This window comes from Pimephales promelas, chromosome 19 (genome assembly GCF_988280905.1).
Source record: "Pimephales promelas chromosome 19, fPimPro1.hap1.1, whole genome shotgun sequence".
Taxonomy (NCBI): domain Eukaryota; kingdom Metazoa; phylum Chordata; class Actinopteri; order Cypriniformes; family Leuciscidae; genus Pimephales; species Pimephales promelas.
This window is the reverse complement of record NC_142787.1, coordinates 23950324-23956636: the sequence shown is the minus strand read 5'-3', so window position 1 is coordinate 23956636 and position 6313 is coordinate 23950324. Positions and strand designations below refer to the sequence as shown.

The 6313-nt window shown below is 39.0% G+C and overlaps 2 long non-coding RNA genes across 2 annotated transcripts; both read left to right on the top strand.

The window, feature by feature from the left end:
• The first annotated feature begins 2006 nt into the window (after positions 1–2006).
• On the top strand, positions 2007–2871 carry LOC148970818 (uncharacterized). The gene is made up of 3 exons (XR_016147770.1): positions 2007–2169; positions 2300–2387; positions 2474–2871. It is a non-coding gene; the product is annotated as an uncharacterized LOC148970818 (long non-coding RNA).
• Positions 2872–3847: 976 nt separating this feature from the next.
• LOC148970817 (uncharacterized) lies at positions 3848–4950 on the top strand. The gene is made up of 3 exons (XR_016147728.1): positions 3848–3967; positions 4100–4185; positions 4272–4950. It is a non-coding gene; the product is annotated as an uncharacterized LOC148970817 (long non-coding RNA).
• Positions 4951–6313: the final 1363 nt, after the last annotated feature.

Here is a 6313-nt window from a genome sequence, read left to right as displayed (position 1 = left end):
TCCAGAGTTTTGAGAAGATTGGGGATGCTTAATTTTTCGCCCCCCAAAAAAACCGTAAGGGGTAACACTGTTGTTGTTTTTTTTGTGGTCGAAATTTTGAGTTTCGATATCTCAGCTCTCGAAGGGTCTAGAGCCTCCATTGTTGCACTCAGGTCTAAGTCTCATGGCCCTCTATCAGAATCCAGAGTTTTGAGAAGACTGGGGATACTTAAAGAGCTGAGATATTGAGACATTTATGAGATATTTATGAGATACTGAGATATTGAGCCATTATAAATATCTCAATATCTCAGCTCTGGAAGGGTCTAGAGCCTCCATTTTTGCACTCAGGTCTAAGTCCCATGGCCCTCTATCAGAATCCAGAGTTTTGAGAAGATTGGGGATACTTAATTTTTCGCCCAAAAAAAAAAACGTAAGGGGTAACACTGTTGTTTTTTTTGTGGTCGAAATTTTGAGTTTCGATATCTCAGCTCTCAAAGGATCTAAAGCCTCCATTTTTGCACTCAGGTCTAAGTCTCATGGCCCTCTATCAGAATCCAGAATTTTGAGAAGATTGGGGATGCTTAATTTTTCGCCCAAAAAAAAAAACACGTAAGGAGTAACAGTGTCGTTTTTTTTTTTCTGGTCGAAACTTTGGGTTTCGATATCTCAGCCCTGGAAGGGTCTATAGCCTCAATTTTTGCACTCAGGTCTAAGTCTCATGGCCCTCTATCAGAATCCAGAGTTTTGAGAAAATTGGGGAAACTTAATTTTTCGCCCAAAAAAACCTGTAAGGGGTAACACTGTCGTTTTTTTTTTCTGGTCGAAATTTTGAGTTTTGATATCTCAGCTCTGGAAGGGTCTAAAGCCTCCATTTTTGTACTCAGGTCTAAGTCTCATGGCCCTCTATCAGAATCCAGAGCTTTGAGAAGATTGGGGATACTTAATTTTTCGCCCAAAAAAAAAAAACGTAAGGGGTAACACTGTTGTTTTTTTTCTGGTCAAAATTTTGAATTTCAATATCTCAGCTCTGGAAGGGTCTAGAGCCCCCATTGTTGCACTCAGGTCTAAGTCTCATGGCCCTCTATCAGAATCCAGAGTTTTGAGAAGATTGGAGATACTTAATTTTTTTTTCCCCCAAAAAAATGTAAGGGGTAACACTGTCGTTTTTTTTTCTGGTCAAAATTTTGAATTTGGATATCTCAGCTCTGGAAGGGTCTAGAGCCTCTATTGTTGCACTCAGGTCTAAGTCTCATGGCCCTCTATCAGAATCCAGAGTTTTGAGAAGATTGGGGATACTTAATTTTTCTCCCAAAAAAAAAAAACATAAGGGGTAACACTGTCGTTTTTTTTTTTCGGGTCAAAATTTTGAGTTTCGATATCTCACCACTGGAAGGGTCTAGAGCCCCCATTGTTGCACTCAGGTCTAAGTCTCATGGCCCTCTATCAGAATCCAGAGTTTTGAGAAGATTGGGGATACTTATTTTTTCGCCCAAAAAAAACCCAAAAACGTAAGGGGTAACACTGTCGTTTTTTTTTTCGGGTCGAAATTTTGAGTTTCGATATCTCAGCACTGGAAGGGTCTAGAGCCTCCTTTGTTGCACTCAGGTCAAATTCTCATGGCCCTCTATCAGAATCCAGAGTTTTGAGAAGATTGGGGATACTTAAAGAGCTGAGATATTGAGACATTTATGAGATATTTATGAGATACTGAGATATTGAGCCATTATAAATATCTCAATATCTCAGCTTTGGAAGGGTCTAGAGCCTCCATTTTTGCACTCAGGTCTAAGTTCCTTGGCCCTGTATCAGAATCCAAAGTTTCAAGAAGATTGGAGAAATTTATTTTTTCGCACAAAAAAAAAACGAAAGGGTTTTTTTTCGGGTCAAAATTTTGAGTTGCTCTGATCTTCTTGAAATTCTGGATTCTGACAGAGGGCCATGGGACTTAGACCTGAGTGCAAAAATGGAGGCTCTAGACCTTTCCAGACCTGAGATATTGAGATCCCACTTAGCATTTATGTCATTATAAATATCTCAATATCATGTAAATGTAAATCACAGCATGTAAATGTAGTGTTGAGCTCGTAATGAGAATCTTGTTTGTATGTACAGGGACAGGAGAACACGCGTGTCTTTATCCGGTGGAGAGAGGCTCATGATGCTGAAAGCTGTCATCAAAGGCTCTGAGTGAGTATAGTAAAGAAATGGATAACAAAATCTATCAAATGTTAAGTTGTAGTTTATTTGAATGATTGTAATTTCAAACAGAGAAATTACAACACATTTCTGAGTCTTGATTTCTGTGCATTTGCTGCAGAGCTTTTGTGGTGGACCAGGACCAAGGAAAGATGATGGCAGCATTTGTTGGGGGAAAAAAGGTTTCAGGGATTTTACTCAAATATAAAGTAAGGCTATTTTTAATACATAAATCAAATGACATTGTGCTGTTAAAATGACTGCTTTTGTGTAATGTTTGTGAGCATTTTTGTAGGATCTGAAATGTCTGCAGACTGGTGTGAGCACTGAGGATGAGGAGCCCAGAGCTGAATCCTGGAAGTGGTGCCATGGATGAGTCCTGGAATTGGTGCATCCTGGAAATGGTGCCATCACTCCATCTGCCCTTATGAGTCCCTCCATCTCTCCTCCTGCCCTTATGAGGTCCTTCATCACTCCACCTGCCCTTATTGCCTCAGATTGTAAAGCGCAGCAACAACCTCCGGCACCAAGGCACAATCCCCTCTGGTGAATTCATCAGAATAATGCCACAGAATGGGAACCGCTGTGTTGAGTCGGCAGTAGGATGTGGTGTTCAGCGGCTGTAAATACAGGCTTGTAGTTTGAATAAAGCTTTGTTTCATGTGTTGTTTACTTGTATATGCATTTGTTTATTGTGATGGTTATTTGTTGCTTTTATTTGTTTTGTTACTCATTTAGTCATGTTTCTTATTGTTGTCAGTATATAAAATAGAATTATTTAATTAATGTATGCATCAATTCATCGGTTGACTGACACTTGAGATGTTTCACTGCATTTAGCAATATAAATGAATTAATGCATAACTTTCATATGACAAAACAAATTACATTTTGCTTGTTATATTAAATTATATTTTTAGTATATAAAATTTATATAATTAAGTATTGGTCAGCATTTAATATTATTATTTTGTTTAAGTTTTGGGGTGGGGATTATAAATATCTCAATATCTCAGCTCTGGAAGGGTCTAGAGCCTCCATTTTTGCACTCAGGTCTAAGTCCCATGGCCATCTATCAGAATCCAGAGTTTCAAGAAGATCAGAGAAACTCAAAATTTCGACCAAAAAAAAAAAACGACAGTGGTACCCCTTTCGTTTTTTGGGGGGGGGACGAAAAAATAAGTTTCTCCAATCTTCTTGAAACTCTGGATTCTGATAGAGGGCCATGGGACTTAGACCTGAGTGCAAAAATGGAGGCTCTAGACCCTTCCAGAGCTGAGATATTGAGATATTTATGGCATGTTTATGAGATACTGAGATATTGAGCCATTATAAATATCTCAATATCTCAGCTCTGGAAGGGTCTTGAGCCTCCATTTTTGCACTCAGGTCTAAGTCCCATGGCCCTGTATCAGAATCCAGAGTTTCAAGAAGATTGGAGAAACTTATTTTTTCGCACAAAAAAAAAACCGAAAGGGGTACCACTGTCGGTTTTTTTTTTCGGGTCAAAATTTTGAGTTGCTCTGATCTTCTTGAAACTCTGGATTCTGACAGAGGGCCATGGGACTTAGACCTGAGTGCAAAAATGGAGGCTCTAGACCCTTCCAGACCTGAGATATTGAGATCCCACTTAGCATTTATGCCATTATAAATATCTCAATATCATGTAAATGTAGTGTTGAGCTCGTAATGAGAATCTTGTTTGTATGTACAGGGACAGGAGAACACGCGTGTGTTTATCCGGTGGAGAGAGGCTCATGATGCTGAAAGCTGTCATCAAAGGCTCTGAGTGAGTATAGTAAAGAAATGGATAACAAAATCTATCAAATGTTAAGTTGTAGTTTATTTGCATGATTGTAATTTCAAACAGAGAAATTACAACACATTTCTGAGTCTTGATTTCTGTGCATTTGCTGCAGAGCTTTTGTGGTGGACCAGGACCAAGGAAAGATGATGGCAGCATTTGTTGGGGGGAAAAAGGTTTCAGGGATTTTACTCAAATATAAAGTAAGGCTATTTTTAATACATAAATCAAATGACATTGTGCTGTTAAAATGACTGCTTTTGTGTAATGTTTGTGAGCATTTTTGTAGGATCTGAAATGTCTGCAGACTGGTGTGAGCACTGAGGATGAGGAGCCCAGAGCTGCATCCTGGAAGTGGTGCCATGGATGAGTCCTGGAATTGGTGCATCCTGGAAGTGGTGCCATCACTCCATCTGCCCTTATGAGTCCCTCCATCTCTCCTCCTGCCCTTATGAGGTCCTTCATCACTCCACCTGCCCTTATTGCCTCAGATTGTGAAGCGCAGCAACAACCTCCGGCACCAAGGCACAATCCCCTCTGGTGAATTCATCAGAATAATGCCACAGAATGGGAACCGCTGTGTTGAGTCGGCAGTAGGATGTGGTGTTCAGCGGCTGTAAATACATGCTTGTAGTTTAAATAAAGCTTTGTTTCATGTGTTGTTTACTTGTATATGCATTTGTTTATTGTGATGGTTATTGGTTACTTTTATTTGTTCTGTGACTCATTTAGTCATGTTTTTTATTGTTGTCAGTATATAAAATAGAATTATTTAATTAATGTATGCATCAATTCATCGGTTGACTGACACTTGAGATGTTTCACTGCATTTAGCAATATAAATGAATTAATGCATAACTTTCATATGACAAAACAAATTACATTTTGCTTGTTATATTAAATTATATTTTTAGTATATAAAATTTATATAATTAAGCATTGGTCAGCATTTAATATTATTATTTTGTTTAAGTTTTGGGGTGGGCATTATAAATATCTCAATATCTCAGCTCTGGAAGGGTCTAGAGCCTCCATTTTTGCACTCAGGTCTAAGTCCCATGGCCATCTATCAGAATCCAGAGTTTTGAAAAGATTGGGGATACTTAATTTTTCGCCAAAAAAAAAAAAGTAAGGGGTAACACTGTCGGTTTTTTTTTCTGGTCAAAATTTTGAAATTCGATATCTCAGCTCTGGAAGGGTCTAGAGCCCCCATTGTTGCACTCAGGTCTAAGTCTCATGGCCCTCTATCAGAATCCAGAGTTTTGAGAAGATTGGGGATACTTAATTTTTCGCCCCCCCCAAAAAAACGTAAGGGGTAACACTGTCGTTTTTTTTTCTGGTCAAAATTTTGAATTTCGATATCTCAGCTCTGGAAGGGTCTAGAGCCCCCATTGTTGCACTCAGGTCTAAGTCTCAAGGCCCTCTATCAGAATCCAGAGTTTTGAAAAGATTGGGGATACTTAATTTTTCGCCAAAAAAAAAAAAAACGTAAGGGGTAACACTGTCGTTTTTTTTTTTCTGGTCAAAATTTTGAATTTCGATATCTCAGCTCTGGAAGGGTCTAGAGCCCCCATTGTTGCACTCAGGTCTAAGTCTCATGGCCCTCTATCAGAATCCAGAGTTTTGAAAAGATTGGGGATACTTAATTTTTCGCCAAAAAAAAAAAAACGTAAGGGGTAACACTGTCATTTTTTTTTTCTGGTCAAAATTTTGAATTTCGATATCTCAGCTCTGGAAGGGTCTAGAGCCCCCATTGTTGCACTCAGGTCTAAGTCTCATGGCCCTCTATCAGAATCGAGAGTTTTGAGAAGATTGGGGTTACTTAATTTTTCGCCCAAAAAAAAAAACTTAAGGGGTAACACTGTCGTTTTTTTTTTCTGGTCAAATATTTGAATTTCGATATCTCAGTTCTGGAAGGGTCTAGAGCCCCCATTGTTGCACTCAGGTCTAAGTCTCATGGCCCTCTATCAGAATCCAGAGTTTTGAGAAGATTGGGGATACTTAATTTTTCGCCCCCCCAAAAAAAACGTAAGGGGTAACACTGTCGTTTTTTTTTCTGGTCAAAATTTTGAATTTCGATATCTCAGCTCTGGAAGGGTCTAGAGCCCCCATTGTTGCACTCAGGTCTAAGTCTCATGGCCCTCTATCAGAATCCAGAGTTTTGAGAAGATTGGGGATACTTAATTTTTCGCCCCCCCAAAAAAAACGTAAGGGGTAACACTGTCGTTTTTTTTTCTGGTCGAAATTTTGAATTTCGATATCTCAGCTCTGGAATGGTCTAGAGCCCCCATTGTTGCACTCAGGTCTAAGTCTCATGGCCCTCTATCAGAA